Source organism: Bombus flavifrons, chromosome 9 (assembly GCF_040668555.2).
Source record: "Bombus flavifrons isolate JBK064 chromosome 9, iyBomFlav1_principal, whole genome shotgun sequence".
Lineage (NCBI taxonomy): Eukaryota > Metazoa > Arthropoda > Insecta > Hymenoptera > Apidae > Bombus > Bombus flavifrons.
The window spans coordinates 7838412-7862472 of NC_138450.1; the positions used below are offsets into that span (position 1 = coordinate 7838412).

Here is a 24061-nt window from a genome sequence, read left to right on the forward strand (position 1 = left end):
TATCTTACAAGTGTGAAAATTGTATATTCATACTGGTGTTGGCATAGCGTTCCTTCGTTGAAACCCTGCCGATGCAGTTCCTTTGTTGCTTCTTTTTCGTGACGTAATTTTTCTGCCAGTAATAACTTTCGAACGTTGCATAAGTATAGGTGGTTCGAATTTCCATTCACGTACCGAACAAGTAGAAAAATTCTGTCCGATCGAATATTAAAAATATTCATTGGAATTGCGCTCAATGTAATGTAACGCGTGTATATGATTGATCACTGTATAAGACTTTCTCTTATTGTTCAAGCTCAATTTCGTTATAATTGTTCAAAATTCCACGTCAGTTGATTTTACCATCTCACATTTTCACGTTGTTTCTACACTTTTTAAAGTTTACCGTGTAAAGCTCTCATTCTTCTGTGATTTTAATCATAATCATTTAATACTCCATCGCACTTGAAAAATCATATTTTTCACTATAACTGTTTCTTCTAGTTTCTATTATTCTAGTGTCTATTCTAGTTATTTTTAAAGACTGGAATTTTCTTGTATCTCGGTACTTTCGATCTTTCATCGAATACGCATATTTTTAAATAATATATAAACACAGTATTAATAAATTATCTATATGAATATTAATATGTATGTTCACGGTCTGTATATTTATGTTTCAGGTATGTACGAAATATCAGAGTGTGCTAAATCATCAATTGTGAGTAATTTAAAATTATATTACCATTCATTAGTAATAGTAACTTTCCAATAATTACAAACTGCATCGTATATACTTTACGTCACATGCATTTTACGTAAAATTCCCCAGAATATTAATTACCTATTCCCACATTATCTTTTGCTTAAATAGGATCAACTTCCCATAAGAGCGACCGGTAAACGATTAGAAGCGAGCCGCGACTTATGCGTTCTGCTTTTTCTTTTTTTCGGTACTTACTCGATTCGAAAGTGACTCGACCACTTTCCATCCAAGTTTTTCGCGTCAAAACTAATCCGTGATATTCCGCCCTAAAGGAAAACAGTGAAGCAAAAAAAGAGAAAAAAGAAGAAATAATCAGAAGATGACAAAATTAGGCAAAAAGATTGACATAGCAACTATCCTGTCGCTGCGTAGAGTTATATTGCGTGGAATCGTGCATCTTCTTTCGTGTTTTCGCGTTAAACTTAATTCGAGAAAATAAAATGCGTATAAAGAATTGCATAGGAGTTGGATTCAAATGTTCGCAGTTGCATCGATGATTATCAAAGTCAAGAATCTATAAGAGAGTAACTTATTTTCATACTTACCTTAGACGTATCGTATTTATTTTCATACTTATCTTAGACGTATCGTATTTATTTTCATACTTATCACTTAATTTGCTTTCCGTGATATCCATTTACTTTATAATAATGTGAAACCATCTATGCAAAGCAGTAGAAATTGAATCGTTTCGATCGAGTTGATCGTTGCGTTGTTAAATAGAATTCAGTTTACGCGTCAAACGCAAAACATTAAATATAGTGAAACGAAAAACACATGACTCAAGCCACTTTCATAATCATCGGTTCGACTAGAGAAGGCAGAAAACTAGATTCTGGTCAAAAATTAGATAGACAATTGGTATACTTCGTCGTTTAAACTACGAAATTGTACAATTTGGACAATGGAAATCGCACTGGAACGTGATAACGTTATCAAAAAAAAGAAAAACATACTGTCTGATTAGCTTTCTAACGTTACATCGCATAATCGATTCGTTGTAGCATTTCAATCTTCACGTGGGATACGCGATGTTTTTTTCAGAGAAATTTAATCGTCCACCTTTCGGACGCGAAAGATTTATTTGCTTTTTCCAAATTAGCGGAAACGAATATTTAAAATTTATCTAGCGCAATGGTTATTAATGTTATCTGCAAGAAAAATTCACTGTTAATTTATCGAACGTGTATTTGAAAGATAGTATACGAAAAACACAAATTCCCAGGCCGAGAGTTAATAAATTTTCGTATCTATATATGTAGCTGAATTTCACGTATAAAAATAACTGTATGTCATATATTGAAATATGATATTACTAAAATACTACGATACAGTAGAGATATTGAAGTAGATATTAAAATAATAACAGTCACATTTCTAATTATCTCTAATACAAATATTCTTCTTACAATTTCATAATGTTCATTATACAAATACATTGATTTTGTAGGAAAAATATGAAATCTTGAAGTGATATGCAAGAGTAGCTTTTTATTTTCAGAGCGATAAAACTAATTTGAAGAAAACATGGAAAATAATCGAAAGAAATACATTTTAGAAAAGAAGAGGAAAGCCACATATTCAGAATCTTTAAACCTTTGTTTCCATCAGAACGGAACTCATCGATTAACGATCTAATTAAATTTAGTTTCAGAACAGACAATAATCTAACGATAAAAAACATTGAAAAATCACCGAAAAGACAACGAAAGTTTAGAAAGATGAATCTATAAATCATTTATAGTATTTGTAACATAACTTGATCTCTGGCACAATGTAAAAATAACCAACTATCAAATTCAGTCTCTTCTCAAAAAATTAAACGAAGTTACCGACAAAAGGGAAAGAAAAAAAAAGACGCCCAGAAAAAAATAAAAGGTAAAAGTAGTGTTAAGAAATAAAATATTAAGCCATAGACCTTTAGGGAAGTTTCGTTGCTCTTTGAACCGCGCTAGTGTACAGATAAATAAATAAGCGAGGAAGCAGAAGCGAGTGCCTAAGAATAAAGAAAGAAGACACGGTGAAGAAAAGGGTATAACCGGTCTAATTAAAAGGGTGTAATTAGTCGTAATTATGCTAGTAGTTCTGCTTTCGAAAAGCGTGACGTTTCTAGCAAAACGCAGTTCAAAAAGCGAGCGAATCAACGCCGACGAGAAATAAAGATGGCGAAATGGAAAAAAAAGCGTGCAAGACACTCGAGTGGCCCGTTCGTTTGTTAACATCGTGCGTTACCTCAATATTATATTACGTGTTAAATTAACGAATCCAACCGCGGAAGAAAATACTATTCGTATAATTCGACGCGGCGACGGGATTATTGTTTTGTATCTTTTTTAATTAAGTTCTTTTTTTCTCTCTTTTTGTTGCTTTTTTACTTAGCCATTAGGACCTGGTTTATTTTCCTCAAAATGATGTGCACTTTTATTTTATCATTCGTTTTATTCAGAATAATATCAGGTGTACGTACAGCGCTATACGCCGACGAATAATTTTCATGTAGAGCTGACTTCGCTACCGCAAAACGTTACATACGTACTTTCTATGCATTCTTATGGAAATTCGTTTCTAAAAACTTTAATACTTACGCGGTTTAATCGTCACTTTGTTGTTCCAACACTACGGGATCAATCAGCACAAAATACTCTGTTATCAATGTGGCAAATGTTAACTCTTTCAATGAATTAAATACAATGTCTCAAATACAAATTAAATAAGTGCCTCTTTGTATTTGAAATAATAGCAAACTATTCTCTATGTAGAAAATTGCTTGATGACTGTTTGCTAGGTACAACGAGTCTAAACTTAATAAAGTCAAACAAAACATTTCTAGCATTAATGAGTTTTATAGATTTCTATAAATAATTCCGAAATGCCTGATATCGATGAATCTGGGTGCACGAAGATTCGAACCAATGTAAAATATTAATCATCGTTACACTTGCAATCAATATTTTCTTATAGAAAATAATTTCTGACAAATAATTTCACAATGTTCAATCAGGAAATTCGTAATGCAGCCGATGGGAATTACGAAGTGAACATTATATATGTTCGCAATCAATAGCGATTAACATCGTAAAGCATCGCGTGTAATTAGGTGTTACGTGATATATGAACACGTTGCGTTTTCTTTGGCGTACGCGTTTCCATGTACTTTCGCGCGAGACGAACCGCTTGCCGGATCTTGTTTTAAGCAGATTAACCACTGCGAGTCTATTTGCATTTTGCATACAGCTTTCCTGCTGCTCGAATTCGGCTGATCGTGTGTTGCTGCAAATTTTATTTCTCCCTTACTCCAATTAATTCAACGGTCGAATTTAACGCGCGCCCGATGAACATGACAAACGAAAATGCATAAATTATCGCTCTACTTATCTATATGAGTCGATAATTATTCGTAGACCGGCGGATTTTCCAGTGACGCGTGTAGTAAATTGAAGATTTACTGAGATTTGTTCATTTTGTGATGCTACCACGTGCGAACCAAGTATCGCGATGTTGAAAGTTCATCGTTCAAGGTTCTTGAGGATTGTACAGGAATTTATAGAAATTATATTTATATTTATATTCGTGAATTATAATTACGCGATATGAAGGATATTTGGTTAGAAAGGATTCGAAGTGCGTGGGAGAGAAATGAAAAACATCGAAATATTCTTTCCAGGAAAAAGACAAACATGGGCAAAAATTGTTTTGTTTGCACGAAAAAGAATTCAATGAAGGAAAAAAACAAACTTGTATCCGCACATTTTACAAAAAGTTATTTAAATCCGTAAAACAGTACCACCGTGTGGCTACAAAAAGTTCTATACAAAATTACGGGATGATCATTTCGAGCATTCTAGTAGTTTTAATGTAAAAGGAGGTTAATTTACTCGAACATAGGAAAATAAATACCATCGCAAGCGGTACTATTTCATTAAGGCCAAAACAGGCTACAAAAACATACTGCATAGCTCGATGGACGAATAAAAGTACAAAAAGTAGCCGCAATAACGCGCGTACCATCTCGATATCTCCTGCAGCTGCGTAACGATTAAAGTTAATTATTCGATAATTCATTTGACATAGTTTTTGGGGGTGAATCGTCAATCCGCTGAACATCATACGGCGCGTATACGGCTATGTGTACACAACCATAGAAAACTTGACAGTGTCGTAGATTTCCGTGGGAATAGCCTGGTCGTAGCATTTGTATAATTCACAATATCGACGTCAAATAAATAATCTATACAACGAAACATAAATAGTCGTGGAGCAACGATTCGCTGTCGACCAGCCTCGCTCCATTCCCGGCTCCTCGGCTCGTATTTTTTTGTGCTTTCATTACGAATGGAAATTTTCACGCTCGTGTTTCATCCGGGATATTCCTGGTGAAAAAATAGCGACGATAACGAACACATCAGCGGCCGTGGCCAGTAATTGTCCCGCGCGAAAAACTGTTGCACGACGACCGAGCGAAAAAAGCTTTTTCCCCGGTCGCTCGGCCCCCATTTTCCCACTAATTTCCGTTCTTCGTTGCAAGTCGATGCGAAATCGTCGACGTAGTGTGTTCTCGTCCTTGCTGGAACGTGGCACGAACGTAGGTCAGACGATACCTTGAGGAATTCGACTTGCTTCGTCTAAGGTTTCGTTTAGGAAAGTTATTTGGAGATCGGTTTTTCAACAGATTTGATTTATGGGAATTGAGACGATGACTGTAATAACGATGCTATACCGTACAGTTAGATTAGAATTGGGAATAGGTGTGTAGAAATTTTGCGAATTTCTCTTTAACAGGTTGGTCCATAAACTCGCGCGATTTTCACTTTATATTGAATATTATCTCGTAACAATTGCCTATCATCTATGTCTTATACTTATGTCATTCGATAGCTCCTCTTTCCTTTTTTTATGCGGTCGTGTATTCTTCCGTTCTCTGTCGATAATAAAACGATTAATTGTTCGAGAAATATGGAGGTTAACAAAAATGTCATTTCCCACCCGTTCGCAAATTTGATAAAAACGCTCTTCAAAATTGTGGATGAGAAGTTCTCTACCTGCTCGTCGAATCTCATCCCAACGGATTATCAAGATTTTCGTTCCCTCCAACATGGTCTAACTGATGTTTTCTTCCACGACGACGTGGAATTGCGAAAATGGCTGGCAGATTCGTTTGCTTGAAAAACTGCGGAGTTCTTCGAGCGAGGAATCCAAAAACTACTCGAACCTGGACAATACACGGTGTAGACGAATTTGTAGTAAACATTTGAGAAAAGAGGCAGAACTTGTCGCGTTGAACAAGCCGCACAAACTTGTGGATCAACTCGATATTAATTTAACGATAGGCAGGCTGTGGATGTTTATGCATTTTTGGAAAATCTCGAGATGGAAAAATGCGCTAAATACGCGTAACACGAGGAAATATACGCAGAATATCCGAAGGAAAGAGCGCGTCATAGCATCTAGCAGGTGAAACGAGGCTCCGTTTAGTTTGCACTTGTTTTATCATTTTGATAAAAATATGAATTTGAACAATTCGATTATCCGTGCAGCGTGTGTCATGATCAATTCGTGCGATAGAGATTCTACTACGTTTCTCTCCTAATTTCCATTTCGCGCGTCCTTTCGCGAGATATTCGCTTATAACGAGACACGCGACGATGTTCTTGTCCTGTGACGTTGCTGCCAGCAAGGTTATTCGAACGTAGACGTTAATCCATCCTCGAGAACAAGTCGAGGGTGCTTCTTGTCTGGAAAACTCTTTCCGCCCGCGGAGCTCTTTGCACATCCCCGAAATCAAAGTCTCTCGAATTGCAGACACGAGGATATATTATTAAGTATTCAGCGAGTGAAGACAAATTACTGAAGACTGCCACATAGAATTTCAAACTTTTCTCATGAAACAAGTTGGCGCGCGCAAATCGCAACGTTGGAACGACGGATCTTCGTCGCGGAATTTCGCAGATACTTCGCGTTCCCGAACGACTGTTAATTATCAACCTTTTTAGTTTCCACCCCACACAGATACGCACATCTGGAAATACCCAAAAACTTTTAGTAAAATTATCGCGTCCTTGTTAGGGGGTTCGACTGGAAAAATAGGATTGTTTGTTGGAAGAATCTTTGATTGTAATCTACAAAAATAACAGTGACGAAAGGAAGGAAAATTGAGAAAAATTGTGTTCAGCTTGGAACAGAATGTTCGTAGAATTCTAAGAACACAGAAAAGATAGAAATTTTCGAATAAAAATGATCGATCCTGCTCTTTATTTCGTAGAGAGGGAAGCTTTTCAGTCTTTTGAAAGATGTTTAAGCGACAGAAATTACCGATAAGACAAGCTAGCACCAACCAGACAGATTTTACAAAACTATTCGAGTCTTTCCAATTATTACAAAAACGCGTAATATAACTCTTTAACGTGAACCTAAATTCTGATACACAGTGTACTTCGTTACACATACGAGTAGAAGCTTGTTTATCGTCCATCTCGTTCTAACAAATTAATTTGTTTTAATTTACACGTCGATCAATATCAATAATAATTAATAAAAATTCGCGAAGTTCATTGGTCAATTTAACGTTGAATGCGTAAATAGCGGAAACCTATCTACCTAACATTTATTACACGAGTACAGAAATTTGATTTTATACGTCAAACTATAATCTATAAATTCGTCCTTTAAGAAGTCAAATCTTTTATTCGCGATTCCGACGTTTTGCTTTATTTCTCTTCGCAGAAAATCCAGGGGAGGGAAATGTAGCGCAACGACCAGGGATTACGTTTTTACGCAATTCGAGCCAGAGGTCTGGATTACACGTGAGAAGTCTGGGATCTAACAAAGCCTGCTTGACGTAAGAAATTGCGAGCGCGTGTTGGCCCCGGGGCTTTGTGCTCTCCTAGAATGATGCATTGCGTTGTACGCGCTAATGAAACGAACTAGAACGATTAAAGAAGAATGCCAGGCTCGCTGTGGAACACCACTTGTTCATTCATTAGCCCGTGGATTTTTCTGTTAAGAGAAAGATCATGAAGACGTATATGCTTGCGTTTGAACGAATTGCGTGATCCTGCACTCCAAGATTAATTGAATCATCCATCATTTTCGTCTAACGATTAATATTCCCTAGAATCTTTAATTCGCCATTGTCTACAATGATCTATGGTTGTACCCATTTACGATGATAATGATAAATTCATTTCGTTGCGTCCAAGGAAAATTGTTTATACGTAGAACTTGGAGACGAACATTTTTCTTCTCATGATGAATATAATCATAATAATGTAAGAATGGTATAATGATGTAACAATACGGATAGTGAAAGACGCAAATTTGGAAAAAGTTAGATAGATATAATTTCGAAAATAAAATGCGTAAAAGTAGCTTCGTATTTATAATAGGCCTTGTTGGTATTAGGAAAATTATAATAAATATTTCTAGAAATTATTGGCGCTGATATTGCTTAGTAATCGGTGGGATAAATGCATTGAAAAATGTAGATTAATTGATATAAGAGATTCGTAATACAAATTAATAAATTAATAGATGTATATAATAAAAAGTGAAATGCTGTCAGAACAAATTACGCAAAATTAGTAACAGCTGGATGTAAATGATGGTGACTAGTGATATGATGTGTGCAGTTCCGTTTTTTCCAAATGAATGTATGAATCTCTATTACGAATGAGAGGGTGAAGCTAAATTATGTGGATTCTAGAGAAACAAATAGTGAGTATTACCCCCATAATGTTTGATACATAATGTTTAACAAATAAATGATATATAATGACTCTTTAAAATATATTACGTAGGTTTCCGTGTTATCGTTAGTAGTATGAATATGTTACTAAACATAGAAGACATATTTACAGCAAACAAAATTCCTGTATCGTTAAAACGAATTCATTTCGATGGGAAGATTATTCCGGAAATCATGAATGTCCTTTTCCATAAAGTTGTTTTGCATAGTCATACAGTACTAGTTATGTAATTGTAGAGAAATTCCGCGATCAAGTATTAGTTATAAAGAATCAAAATTTTAATAAAATACATCGTTCATGCTTTTAATGTCCTATCTATGTGAAATCGTATGCGTGGCCAAATTGTGCATGTGTGTATGTGCGCACGCTCGCCAATCGCGCGTATACCGGAAATTCCCTTGAAAACGAAGCAAAATCATACGTCCACTCTGGGTTTCCCATTTATTTTCCCACCGAGTATCACACCTTTATGAAACGCGCGGTAGAACGAGTATTATAACGACCATATTCCCGCGAAGCTTGGAATATTCATTCAATCGAGGGGTAACACTGGAAAACACTGTTATAATATTGATAACGCGAAGAAAATGGCCGGTTCACGGCTAGTTTTTCTCTCGCTCCAATAAAGTTTTATCTTTCCCTCGTGGTGGGAGTTAAAAAAGAAAGAGATACAGGAGAAAAGGGTGGAAAATATAAAGAGCGGGGGGGAAAAAAGAATGGTAAAACCGTATAATCGCGACATAATCGGATCAAAACCGAGCATTCCGAAAGCCGATTACCGACTAATAGCATAATGAATTTTCATGCCGAAAAGAATCGGTGTAAAGTAAATTACTGCTCCACCAACGACTCGAATTCGCGAAATACTTCGGATCCTTTCATCTTGCTGAAGTATCGATATTTCGTCTTTGACGAATGGTATCAAATCTTCTGTTTATTTTGTGCAATTTAAAGGTTGAGATCGGTGAATTTGATCTCTTTAAAACACGTAATATAATGAGCGAAAAGTTTCTTTAGTATTTTTATCGTTCTACGTTGGAAGACGAGATTACGTGCTCGATTTTGTATCTAAATTTAATTAGCGATTATTGTAGGAAGTTTAAGGTGATTTAAATGGATCTTTTTAATTGAAATACGAAATTGTGTGATTTTTAAAGGTCGAATAACGTTGAAATGTCTATTGGTGAATATAGGATAAACTGTAGGAAATAGAATGTTTCATATTACGAAAAGCTGGATTGGATGGTAATATTTCCTAGAAAATAACTCAACAGCGAAGTATTTTTAATTAGTCGCTTTCCAATCACCTTATTAAGGATAGTTGATTGACGAATAAATAATTAATCGAGAAATTTTCAAATTGCTTTATAATACAAAGCAAAATACAAAATATAACCTGGAAAATTTATGTTTCGAGGAACAATAGCCTTCAAAAATGTTTCTAGTGTGAGACATTAACTTTGGTTTTTATTAAAAATACATTGTCACCATTCTTTACTATAATTATAGTTTGTTCCTTTCCAACGAGCAATATTTAGAATAATGTCGATCAAGTGAAATTAAAATATGATTGCGTAATTATAATGTATAATTTTTTCTATTCTTTTTTGTTTGATGATTTTTATCGTGGAAAATCAATTCGTAATTTACTTCTCTGTTAGATTTCTTTCTCCTCGTACGAACAGTCGTTCTTAACATTAAGTTCGCTGATTAATACGCTGTTATCGGAAATATTACTGTACTCCTTGTTGACTGACATTGTTTATCGAGCAATTTTCCGCGATTATTACATTTACTCGACTGAATTATAAACAGTGTTTGCTTTCATAGAGTAGTAATCAAGAACTTGAAAGGCTGGACGTTTAAACGAATCGGGAGAATTGCAAACTCGATGCAATATGCATATTGATGTAAATATTGATGGAATCATTTCTGTTGTGCAACGTGACACGGCTTTCAACGTAAGAAAACAAAATAGAAAAATGAGGGGTCGAGTAATTGGCGAATTATCGATGCTAATATCGCGATAGCTACTTAGGCAGTCGCATAATTCGAAACACAATGAAATCAACGTAGTCATAGTTCATCCTATTATCCTTGCGATACCAATCTACAGTTGCTACATTAAGCATAATACACACCGTTGTATGTACTATAGCATTTATATAACAGTTAATTAAATATACGAAATACATAAAGTTTCATATTATTTTCTGACTACACAGACATTTAATATTTATTGTAAAAATGAAACGTGGAATTTGATTAAAAAAGGCTTCGTTAAAAAACAACAGTACGTGGAAATAATTTGTCCACCCACTATGCGTCAAACTTCTTCCATATCCTATGACCAGTTTTACGTAACAAATGTAATAAGGTCTCGCGATATAGGTGGCCAAAGACGTAACGAGTTTCGTGTGTTCCAAGCAATTTCATTGTTGCACTTATGATCCCTATTGAACCCGGTCATGGGAGAGTGTTTTCGCCTTTCGAAAGCAGGGATCCATTGTTCGATTCGACAACGGGACAATGTCCCAAAGGCTGGAGGAGTCAGCTTACTGGAATATATCCAGTCGTTGAGAGAGTTTCAGCCGAATCGAGCTGATTTCCGTAGAAAGTCGTGGAATTCGGCTCCCTCGGATTCGTTCGTGTTCCGTCCTTGAAAACGATATAATTGGAATCCAAAGAACGGTGAAAGTAGCCCAATCTCTTATTAACCGGCGGATGGGCGAGTTTCCAACAGGTGAACTAACAGCAATTCTCATTGGCGATTTTATTCGCCGCTTATGGAACGCGATGAAGTGATTAGCATTATCTGATTATTCCAGAAATAGGTTCTACCGATTAAGCAAGTGTGAGAATAACGTAGTTCTTTTTCTTGTTACATATTTTAGGTGAAAATGAACAGCTATCTGGTTGTAATTAAGAGGCAATGTTAAGGGCGAACGTAACGTTTCGTTTGTAATGTTGATTTTGTTTATTTAAATTGTTTAATTCAGATTCATCTAACCGGGCAAATCAATTGATGCCTTTCGCTTTACAGACGAAAGTAACAGCTATAATCGATTAGAATGTTTCACCTCGAAAACTATTATTAAGTCTCCGTCATTCACTGATACATTGATAGCGTGTCGTTGACTATTAAAGTAATATTAATGAACACTACACTGCCTTCTCATTCTACTTTCTCGACAATACGTTTTCCTACGAAGCGTTCGTTCCAAAAGAAGAGAAAAAAGAATGGAAGGAAAAAACGTAGAAGCTTGGAGAAATGTAGCACGAAACCCCATGAAGATGGCGAAATTGCAGCGACTTGACCAATTTTCGCAGCGCACGAAGCCCGTTCAGGTTTCTTTCTTCACGGGAAATCCCGCGAGCGATCGGATACCACTAACGTGTACCGTTAACCGAGAAATCGTATCGGGACGTTTCCACTGGCGCACCAGGAAGTCGGAACACAGAGACATTTCTTATTCATCGTGGTGTTCCTTTGACACGGTACTGGAAAGACTAAATTTCGTACTGTCATTCCTGTCTGACTAGGTCTTTTTCATAATCATCGGATACTTTTTGCTGACGACAGGTGTTGCGAAGATTGTAAAAATTGTTACATAGATATTTCATAAATAATGATAATTACGGATGTTGGTTGGAGGTAGACGTGGCACGATCTCAAAATAGAAAATATCACACGGGACAATCTCAAAGTAGAAGATATCGTATGCCACAATCTCCAAGTAGAAGATATCACAGTAACAGTAAAGGATACTTTTTGTCAGAAAGAACATTTACTAAATAAAATTAATGTATTTTAGGCTCTACAATTGTATGTATTGTTGTGTTGCCATCGACGTTGGCTCGTACATACAACACACTGAAGGATACTTAGCGTATTATTTTTATAAATCGCTGAGTATAGTGATTCGAATGTCAAAGTCACGTGTTTCATTCATAGGCTATCCGCCTATGTAGGACAACCAGATATGCAATTTCGAGGACATTATCCGATGCCTTAATTTCGAGAAACCGGTTCGTAATTCCACACGTTGACTCTGCATATTCGAAACTTAGCATTCACTCGAGCTCCACATAAACGTATCCGTGTCCACTATAGAAAGAAATTTCAGGGTTCCTTATCTTTCATTAAAACTCGAACGAACTGTCGTAGTAACATCTGCTTGCAATTACGTACAGCTCGAGTCGTAATTTAACGAGCACAAAGTATCTACGTTTTGATCTTTTAAAGTATTGAAATATCTCTTCCTTCGGAATTTCTAAAGTGTATCACGTGTTTCAATCGTTTGCTCAAGGCTTCCGAAGGTGGAGAAACATATTTCGCGGTGAAGAAACTTGGATAATTCTTTAGAAAACTGGTGTTACTTGATTCTTTTTGTACAGTGAATATGACGCTGCGTTGGCTGTAATTGGTTATGACGAAGATCATCGTAAAGCAACTAAAACAACGTTAAAATTTATTTGTATCCAAGACAAAGAGACTGAGAAAACATCATACAGCGTACAGATTAATCTTGTTGGTTATATATTAACACGGAATAGCGATTGAAGCGACAATTACTTCAAAGTTTCAGGATTCTCGATTAAATACTGAAACGATCTCGTAGCCAGTAAATCGTTGTTCCTTCTAATATGGTCCAGGTTAATTAGAAATCGATCGACTCGCTTTTCAATCTTTGTGTTTTTCGTTTTTCTTTTTTTTTTTTTTGTATTTCAAAGTTTTATTGTAAGTGGAAGTTACCTTTACTTGTTGTTTATTTCGTTTCGGATTCATTTCGGCCTGGTTAATTCGAACCTCTATAACCAACGAATTATAACTTTCTAACTTGTGTTCTAAGCTTCGTACAAAATTGAAAAAGAAATAGGTCGAATTCTTCTTTCTGTGAATTACAACTTTCTAAGATACGATCTTTGAATGGTCTTCTTCAATTAGAGCTGAAAAGAGGTGGATGGATCTCTCCGTTTTATATCTTTTCTTATCTTCCGACTGTTAGTGACATATTTGAAACGTGATATTAGAACATAAGGCAATTGTAACTGATCGTTTGATTAAACTTTAGAAACGACATTATTAAGAAGTAAAAAATTATTATTTGTGTTACAGGAACAGACTCGATCGGTCTTCCTAGCGTTAATCTGACTCTTTAATAACTAATAATACCACAATTAATTTTTTTAAATTGGAAGGTTGGAAGTAAAATGAAAACGATATTTTCTTGAGACCACACATTTGTTAATAGAAAGCACAAAAATTCAGTAAAATTTAACCAATGAAATAATATACCACAGAAATAAAAGTACACTTTGGAACATAGTCTTCAATTTAAATTTGATTCTAGACAAATTTTCTCTCGTGGTACCGGTTAATAGTTAATATACATAATTATTATCATTTTTAAAAAAATGTAAAAACATTGTTAACTATACCCAACACGGTTTTATTAAATAATCGAAAAAAGATCGATGTTCTATTTGTAAAATCCAATTGCTCGAACTGTTCTTACTGAATCAATGTCTGTCAATAAAACATCCGTTTGCTACATACTTTTATTGAAAAGTTCGGATTAGAAAAGAGAAAGCACGCGTTCAAGAAGCCTGTTTGTTAGCTTGGACGTCTCGTTTGCCTGTCTCGTTCGACACCCGCGGTGCGACTGCTCGAATTATCGTCCTTCTCGTTTGAATATGCTTTATGCAGAGCTTCTTACTCACGACAGGAATGAGAGTCATTTAGCTGCTGCTGCACGTGCACCGTTGCCTCGGTATCCGACGACAACGTGACGCGTGTATATTGTACATGCGAATAAATTAACATCATTGTCCTGATTCGTCGCGAAAGCAATGCCATCGCAGCTCCGTGGCTCCTCCGCGTTTCTTCCTACCGATCAGAGTACCGATTTTGTGGATAAAAATCTGAAAAGGACTTAATTATCTTGTGTATCAGGTTGATCGAAGAGTTTTCTTGTCGAATTTTGTAACAGTGGTTTCTGAAATTGGTCTAATACTCGTAGAAATCGATGGTGAATGTATCGTTCCTGTTACAGGGAACATTTTCCTCCTTCTTTTATTTCAGAAACTTCAATGAAAGTTTACATATACATGTATGAGCTTAAGCTTCGCTATAGCCTGTATCATAGTGATTCTCTAACATGTACAGTGTGTTTTTCTAAATTACATTCCTTTAGAGAAGCGAAAAAGTATATACAAACTACGATGTTAGGTTTGACAATTGATATTTTCGTATTTGAAGGAAAGTTGAAATTTTATCTTTTGTAAACTTTTATTAATTCAATAGAATTAGCTGTACTCTTTAAGTATCGTACAGTTTGTACGGCTAGATAATATGATTCATATCTTCGCTTTCATAGTAACATTTGCATTTTCCATCGCTTACTGCATTTACGCGAGCAGGACAGGCTGCCAAATTATAATGTTGCGATCTTACGCGGTTTATTGAGACAATGAAATCTCTGGGAAAATCGCCGTTCGATAAATCGAAAATCCCATTCACCGACACGTACGAAAAACACACACGAGAAAGAAAGGGGAGCTAAATTGTGTACGCGGAATATGATTAAAGAACCTTGGTACTCATACAGAACATTTACATAATATCTGAGAAACGATCTTTTATGGAAAATTTCATTAACATACTATTCCATAGTGTATGTTTGACGTTGCATTTTGTACGAGTTAAAGATAAAACTTGCGGTGGAGACATTTTTCATGGTCAGATCTAATCTGCTTGAGGTAAATTGATAGTTTGTTTAGATCTAAAAAAATTTTTTGACACAATATTCTCGTTGTGCCGAATTATTATATTACTATACATATGAAAATTCTGTACGTCCGATAAAAGAAATTCGTGTTAATACTTTTCTCCCTCGATGACAACATACGCAGTGAATCGTCATATCGAAGCACGCGAATGATTACCATTTGATCCAGATATTATTGATACTTAACGCATACCTGGTTCCCTAGGTTCCTGGATCCTACCGACCGTTTCTTCCTCCGAGAAAGTGAAAGGATGTCGAGATCCGATGTGTCTTCACGTGAAAGCAACACGCTGAAGCGACATGGTGGAGTAAAATTCCAAAGTTCCATAGAAAAGACGTGTATTCAATGAACAACCTTATTTTTTTTCCTTTGTAATAATTTCGTTTCGTTTGTTTTTCAATTATAGTTGTCTTCTTCCCTCTGTTTCTTTTTAGGCGATTTTTTATAAAAGGTTTTATGAGTTTTTTAATCGCGTTTTTGTTATGAATCGAATAATGGAAAATTCTACCACTTTAAAGAAAATCGTGTTTAAAACACATCCGTAGATGGTATGCGGGATAAAATGTTTGGCGAAATATAAAGTTAATTAAATCTGTGTCTGCGTCTGTATCGACGCCAAATGAACGGTACCAAATTAATTAAAATGAAAATCGTGAAGTTTGCTCTAAAAATTGTCGGTGAAGGTTGAAATTCGTTCATCGTTCCCGATATTTTAACATTCTCGTTCTACATTCGAGAAACGTACCTTTAAATGGACCATAATCAGCCAGTATTAAATACCGTACAATTTATCTCAAGTATTTGTAACAAATAACATTCGTGAATTAAATATAAAGTATTTAACTCGTAACTAAGAAACAATATCGAGAAATATCTAATTGATTTAATCTAAATTCTAAAAGAAACGTAACTAAATTAATCTAAATTCGATTATGAAGAATTCCGAATATAACGTATGAAAACTCGATTTAAATATATCGATTAACAACTATGAAGAAAAATTATAGGATATAAGCTAAATCTTGAAAATCATTCACGAATTATAGTAGAAATGTATCTTAAATAGTGTGAATAGACACAATTATTCAATGCCAATTTATCAATCAATCACTGGAAAGGAAAATTGCTAGATTAGCAACGAATGATCACTTAGACTTGGAAGATTACTTATAAATCATCATATCCATAAAGTATCCAATTAGAATTTTCTAGTCAATTGTCACGAAGGAAAGTTATAGGCGAATAATAACTTTCAGAATCACTTGTGATAATAATGTAATTTCGAATAATAATATGATTACAAAGTATTCAGTCATCATAGAATTAATGAAAACAGGATAAAGGAAAATTGCTGTACAAATGGCGAATAATTATTTCGTAGATTATCCACAAGTCATAGTGTAATACTAGTTATTTTATTATCAGTTTATTATTTCACTCTGATCATGTATGCGGTATAATGTAAAATGTTAACGCTGAAACTATCCACTTTTAAATGCGTGTTTAAATATGTTACACGTAATTCATTAGAACTAAAGCCGTACAACGTGTAAACACAAATACATATACGTATTCCATATACAGGGTCGTTGGTAACTGGTGGTACAAGCGGAAAGGGGGGTGATTCTACGCGAAAAAAGAAGTCGAAAATATAGAATAAAAATTTTTCGTTTGAGGCTTTGTTTCCGAGAAAATCGACTTTGAATTTTCGCTCGGTACGCGTGCACTTTATCACGTCTCGTTATAACGGATCTCACTGTAGATCGTTGTCTCGATGGAAAAATTTAAAAAATAAAAGAAAAGAAGATAAAAAAAAAAAATTTTTATTCTATATTTTCTACTTCTTTTTTTGCGGAGAATCACCCCCTTTCCGTTTGCACCACCAGTTACCAACCACCCTGTATATCCATGGTATAACAATATTTCTATCCCAATAAAACTGAATATTAATATCGTCAAAAATACCCTTCGTGTTTGTAATAATTAATAACGATAGTAATTTTAATAATTGTAGAATCAAAAATCCTTGTACCAAACGTTTCCATCGATTTCACAGTTCTGGTGTTAAATAAAATAAAATTCGTGCCAGTTTTTCTACAAGTCTATCCATTGGACGTCCTAACACTTGTGTTCACCAAAGTATCTCGCAAAATACTAGTCTTTACGAATTACGAAACAGTCGTTCGCTCAAGTCGCGAATAACAACGAACGTATTTATAATTTTTCTGGCGAAACCATGCGCCGAAACACGTTCGATTGAATGACGTCGAAATTATCAACGACAGGGGAGGGGAAGAGAATCAATCTGGCCTGGAGAACGCGGGCGCGGGCAGGCTGAATCTCGAATTTCGCGTCAACTATTTCGCAAATATTGATGGTTAATAACGTCGGTGGATACCGTTTAATGGAACGCTCAAAGTTGATCGAGAATTCGTTTCCCACCTGTTCACTTGTATCTTTCTCCCTTTCACCTCTCGTTTAGCGCTCATTACTCCCGTACGTTCGTATTATTACACACCGATGTCAGTATAATCTGATTATCCGCGCGCCGATGATCGGTCGCGGATTTTACTCGTTAAGAATGCGCGGCCCGCGTTCCTCCGGTTTTCGTTCTACCCGGTTTCGTTGTATTTCCCATAGCGGCGGAACACGAGCCCTGCATATTTCCGTTGAAATTTCTATGGCTAATACGAAGCCGATAATTTTATTCGTTTAGAGAAAACACGTGGGAATGAACATGTGTTGCCCATCGATATTCCGGATTAGGAGAATACTATTGTAGCGGAGGTTTGCAAACATTCTAGCTTTGTCTTCTCCAGGCGATTATTAGATCGGTCTGTATGAAATTCGTTCGAAGGATAGAATTTTCATCAGTCGTACTTTCTTCAAAGTATCATATATTTCATCGATATAATAATTCTATACTCGGTTCTCTATTTTTATGTATTGTATATTTAATTCGTTGTACGTCTATACGTTGCATCGTCGATTTAATTAAAAGTAAGTCGCTTTTGTGAATTTTTTATTCCGCGGCGAGAACAGTTTTTACGTATGAAACAGTCTAGTTAATATTATTAAATCTTGTGTTTACTGAAGCAAAACGATCAGACTGCAATTTATTCGTCATTGTAAGGGTTATAACGCATTAAATGATTGACATCGTTATAAGTATTTTGTGCGTCTTTTATAATATTATTTGTGTAACGATTGGATGATTTACATCGAATTTTACAGTTGGAAAATTAAAGTAAAATATATAAATACAGAAAAATAGATGGTATATTAAATACATAATTTCGTTATATTTTAGATTTATTTCTTTTTTAAGAGAAAACATTGTCCATCTAAATGCATATATGTGGGATAGTGTGACATCAGAGAAGAACGTGGCGTGAGGGGTAATTGTTTATTAGCGTTGTCAAGATATGTTGACGTTGTCAAAGAGTGTTGTGAGCGTTACCAAGGTATGTTTAGGAAAAAACTGAGTATGGAAAACATTGTAACGAGAGTTGAAAAAGTCAGAGTTGAATTTATCGTTGTCGTGTGAAGATCGTTGTGTTGTTGTGTCGTAGAAGTAGTGAGTAACGAATACGTGAAACGGGGTATTATATTCGATTTCGTGTGGGTGCAAATGATATTGTATAAATCGCACTGTTACCTACAAACTAATAATATAACGTTCCTACATATATATTCTGTTCACTCAAGAGAGATTATAATATCGTATTCGTAATCCTAATAAATGATCCACATTTAGAGTTTCTTAAAGTTACTCAAGTAATAATAAATGTGAGTTTTATGCAGTTAGAATAGAAGCTTGGTTATTTTAATAAAAAGTAAATCTTATACTTTCACATATTCATTAATATACCTGGATATATACAAATTATTCGCATCAACGTTAACGGACGAATAAAACTCACCCCTCCCCAATCGTTAAGCTGCTAAAGGTTCGCATTATACTCTTAACATACATGCACATATAATATCAAAACCACAAGGAAACATATCGTGGTGTGGGTACGGTAAAACACGATTTTGCGATTATTATACACGGTATTCTCCTATGGTGTACGCAATTTCTCTGAAATTGGTGACCGCGATGTTATCCGTTCTTCTCGTAAAAGCTAAGTGGGATAACAGAATTGATAAAACTGAGGTTATACTGCTATCAATATTTGTAAATCCTGAACGCAAACAGGAGTACGAAACTTACGATTATTTGTCGTATTTCAGTAGGAGTATCGTTTTTTAGATTTTCCAAGCGTATATATTGTCGAAAATTAACGAGATTGTGAAAAACGTGCCTTTTATAAAACTGTACAATTTTCGTTAGAATTTATTAATTATAATGTTACGTCGGGCGACACTCTACCTAGACCAGGCCACACACCGCGGACAAGATGGCAACCAGATGTCCGCTCGCCCTTACTGCGTAGTAGGTGTCACTGGCGTGCACTTTTCACAGACACGTAATCCGGCTCGAAGGACCAAAATGTTCGGTCACTCGCGGAGAGACGCGGTCGCGAGGAAACGCGTCAACGGGAGTCGTAAATTCCCGTTACGATTAGATAATCGACGCCACGAAATGATCGATCCCCTATTTCGGTTAGGATAATAGGGGTGGTTTAATTGAGTAGTTACACTGATTCAACAGGTATAACTTTATATTTATTCCAACAACTTTGTAGAGAAATGATTACACTGATGCGAATGTACAAGTTAATAGTTGACTGATCTGCGGTGTAAACCCGGTTTACAAGATGTTGACGGTTTAAAGAAGAGAAAATCAGTGAGCTTCGGCGATGAAGCTGTGACGGAGGAAAACTAAGGATGGGTGTGTCTAGCGCACGGGACCATCGGATTTGTTGGTGACGATTTTGGCTAATAGAGTGAGTGAAATAGGTTTCGTTGTTAATTGGTTATTTGCTATGGTGGTGGGTGAGGAAGGATGCTCACCGCCCTTGAGATAAAGTCGTTGGTGGGAGGCCTCATACGTGAGGAACGAAAACTTTCCCGTGACAACCCGTGGTGGGCAATAAACTTTAGGAAACAATGCAAAGAAATTCGGTTCGAAGGACCTCGACTAGAAAATTGCTGAGATTTATGGAGGGTACTTGAGAATATTGAGGGTACGCAGTAAGGGCGAGCGGACATCTGGTTGCCATCTTGTCCGCGGTGTGTGGCCTGGTCTAGGTAGAGTGTCGCCCGACGTAACATATACAATTATGAATATACTCTGCTATCTTTAGTATTGATCATTTTTAACAAAAACGAATTCGTTTTCACAATCCGGATAGCAGTTCAGATGTCGGAAGGTGAAGTTACACTATTTAAAAAACATAACTGACAGTAACGTGATGGATAGTTTCTGAATTTTCATAGAAATAAAATTGATTACGTTCTTACGATTGGCCATAAGCAAAATCATTCATTTATTTTTATTCTTAGACAAACAATATTTTGAAAAATGTGTGGCGTAGATTTTACGTTACTTTAGTAACGTCGTCGATTGAACGTATATTATATTCACGAAGCTTGATCGTTTAACAATTATAACATTATTGAAAGATAATACGAAGATTAATTTAGTATTATAAATTCTACATGTTGAATACCATTCTATCCATACTATATCCAATCCAATTAGAATTGTTGCACAATCGGATATGAAAGCTGACGAATGTAAGACGGATCGACCAGAGAAACTATGGTTAATGGGACATAAAGCAGTTTCGATGGTAACGAGTGTAGAATGGAGCTGCGGGGGTTGAAATTGTGGAAACTTGGAGCGCGAAACCGATTATGATAGCCATACGATCCGCTTTTAGCGGGATTCATGTAAATTTCAGCAAGATTTCCAGTCGAATATATCGCGTGGAGCGCATGACGCATCGCCGTTGCGAGAAAATCCTCTCGTCGCTGACGGATAATTCGCTGATGGCTAATGGCCGTCGAACCCAAACTGGTGTACGTGCAACGCGGATTTAATTCACTATACCTGAATATTGGTGCGCTGGAAGAGAAAGCACGTCGAGTCGCTTCTAAAAACCCTTTCCATCGAAAGAACAGTCCAACTTGGCGAATAGACGATAGTTCGTTCCTAAACAATGATAAAGACTATGAGTATTGTGAGATATGATCACTCGAACTTTGATATCTTAAAATTCCATCTTGTACTTTGCATAGAATAATCAAACTCGTTGTACACTAACGAGATATCGTTATCTTTAATATAATGAAGGGAAAATTAGAAAATATCGTGTTCGGTTGGAAAAAATATTGAAAACGAGGGAATAACTCTACGATAGGGTTGTTCGAATCGGTAAGGCTGTATTATACAAGATCTACTAAGATATAGAAGAAGATCATTTCCAGGAATAAAGTAATATATACGCGATAGTGAATTATGATAATTCCAATTGAGGATGTTAATATCAATATTGATGAGTAAAGGCTAGGAAAGTATAGTTGACGAACTGTGAATAATATATTTCACTGTTTATTATGCAACCTATTAACGAGTTAAATAGTTTGTTTTCAAATGTAGATGCCTCAAATATCGTTCATAATCGAATTTATTTAATTACAGAGAAAATTATTTACAATTAGTTTGGGAATAGGAATATTTGTACTAAACAAGTAATTTGTAATTTCTTGTATATTTTCAAATTGGTTTCAAACTTTACAAACGTAATCATGACAAGCGGGTCTCAGTGACAGCGTTTATGAAAATTCAAAGTGTTTCGTACAAGACACACGATATACTCGTAAAAAGTTTCCACAAATTTTCGGATATTTTGCTAAGTCTGCGTCTTAATGTTCAGCAGTTTATTGTACACTTATTAACGAATTAAATAGCTTGTTTTCAAATGTAGATGCCTCAAATATCGTTCATAACCGAATTTATCTAATTACAAAGAAAATTGTTTACAATTAGTTTGATTTAAAAATCCCATTTTATTCTGTGTAGGATTGGGAATAGGAATATTTGTACTAAACAAGTAATTTGTAATTTCTTGTATATTTTCAAATTGGTTTCAAACTTTACAAACGTGATCATGACAAGCGAGTCTCAATGACAGCGTTTATGAAAATTCAAAGTGTTTCGTACAAGACACACGATATACTCGTAAAAAGTTTCCACAAATGTTCGGATATTTTGCGGAGTCTGCGTCTTAATGTTCAGCAGTTGCACGTACACCAGCTCTGGTAATATTTCAAAACCAATACGAATTAAATATATTCAAAATTATATTTCTTTCAAAAATAAAGTCTTCGTAGTACACAAATCTCACGAATGAGAATTTTTCACGCGTCTCATGACGTGATCGGTTGTTCCTTTTTATTTATCCAGGGAAACTTTCGAAGTACACGAACATTAACAATTTTTCCATAGGTCTGCTGATATTTGACGGACATAGTGGTCGAGCATAGAGCTTGCTGTGACTGCTCGAAGAGGAGGAAACTTCGTTTTGCGATTCCTTCTGACGCGAGACGGAAATCGGTTTATGACGCATCTTAGGATTAACGAAATCCTCTTGAGCTGCCGCTTCACAGGCAGTGGCGTGGTTTGATGAAAATTTTACTGGCTCGTCGCCTGTTCGACCTGTTTGTTTTACTAATTCTCACACGTATACTTTGTACATCAATTCCTAACCTGTTCTTCGCCTATCGCAAAATTATTGCATTATGGGAACTACGCTTTAAGTTCTTTTTTACTTTCTTCCTCGTTCGTTGCTCCTAAGTTTTAACTTTTCATATTTTTCAATGATCGTTTGCTTAATTTGTTTCCATGTTTCCAGCTTCTGCAACCAACAATTTTCCATAACCGTCGTCGAAAGCGGATACAGTGGAAGTTAGGAATCGTTAGAAAAATGTTAAACGTAAATGTTTTAAAAACAAGGTCTGTGACTAGGAGAATGCCAGCCGACCTGTGTGACGTCGATCAATAAAATCAGCTGCGCACAAATAGAAACGTACCTACTCCGTGGACGATAACTAAAACGACAGGACGTGAAACGAGAGGCCGCGAGGAGTGGGTGGCCGTCGGTGAATGGGTGCCCTCTCGGTGTCGGGACGCATTGCCAAAAGCAGTCTCGGTTATGGCGATCGTAAACTCTAAATTACAGGTGCACACCGTGAAAGCTTGCCTGTTTTGCATCCTACCGGCCGTTATTCCCTCGCTCTCTCGTTTTATCTCGTCTCTCTGCCTCTTTCTCTCCTCCCTTCTGCGTCCTCTGTTCTTCTTCATACCGCGTTATAATGCTTGTACGGTTGAAAAAAATGAGTGGCGAAACTTTCGGTCGTCTCGAATTAAAGCGATGCATAATTAATGACTGGGTAGTACGCGTGTGACGAAGAAAGCGATTTTCCAAGAGAACGATCTGGCGTTTCTTCGTTGCGAAATTTCACGTCATAACGTCGCTGTAGTAAAATTTTTGCCGATCGTTTCGAGATCTCGCTTCTTTCCATTTATTTCGCCGCGCATTCTTGCTTCGTCCAATCTGCCGGCATTATTTTTCTGCTTTTAGAGTTGTTGCCACGATCGCTACGAATCGATAGGCTACATATAGTCAGCTGTCTTTAGACCGGGAGTTTATCGGTTTTCTATTACACTGTTTTACGAGATGCTCGTCTTATAAATTCACAAGGTTTCGTTGATCACGATATTGTTACAAGATTCATAGGGTTCGAACGATACTGGTAGCGAAATGAGGTGGGAATTTATTGATTCGATGTTTAGGAAATGAAGCGCAAGATGAAGGTGTATTATGCATTG

At 36.0% G+C, this 24061-nt stretch overlaps 1 protein-coding gene and 1 long non-coding RNA gene across 2 annotated transcripts in view; both read left to right on the top strand.

The window, feature by feature from the left end:
• qin (tudor domain-containing protein qin) overlaps positions 1 to 24061 on the top strand; it is a 316271-nt gene that overhangs the window by 71816 nt on the left and 220394 nt on the right. The gene's annotated exons all lie outside the window — the stretch shown is intronic.
• LOC138183582 (uncharacterized) overlaps positions 659 to 24061 on the top strand; it is a 207550-nt gene continuing 184147 nt past the window's right edge. The window contains exon 1 of the long non-coding RNA XR_011174083.1: positions 659 to 700. This is a non-coding gene — a long non-coding RNA (uncharacterized LOC138183582). The remainder of the gene's footprint in view (positions 701 to 24061) is intronic.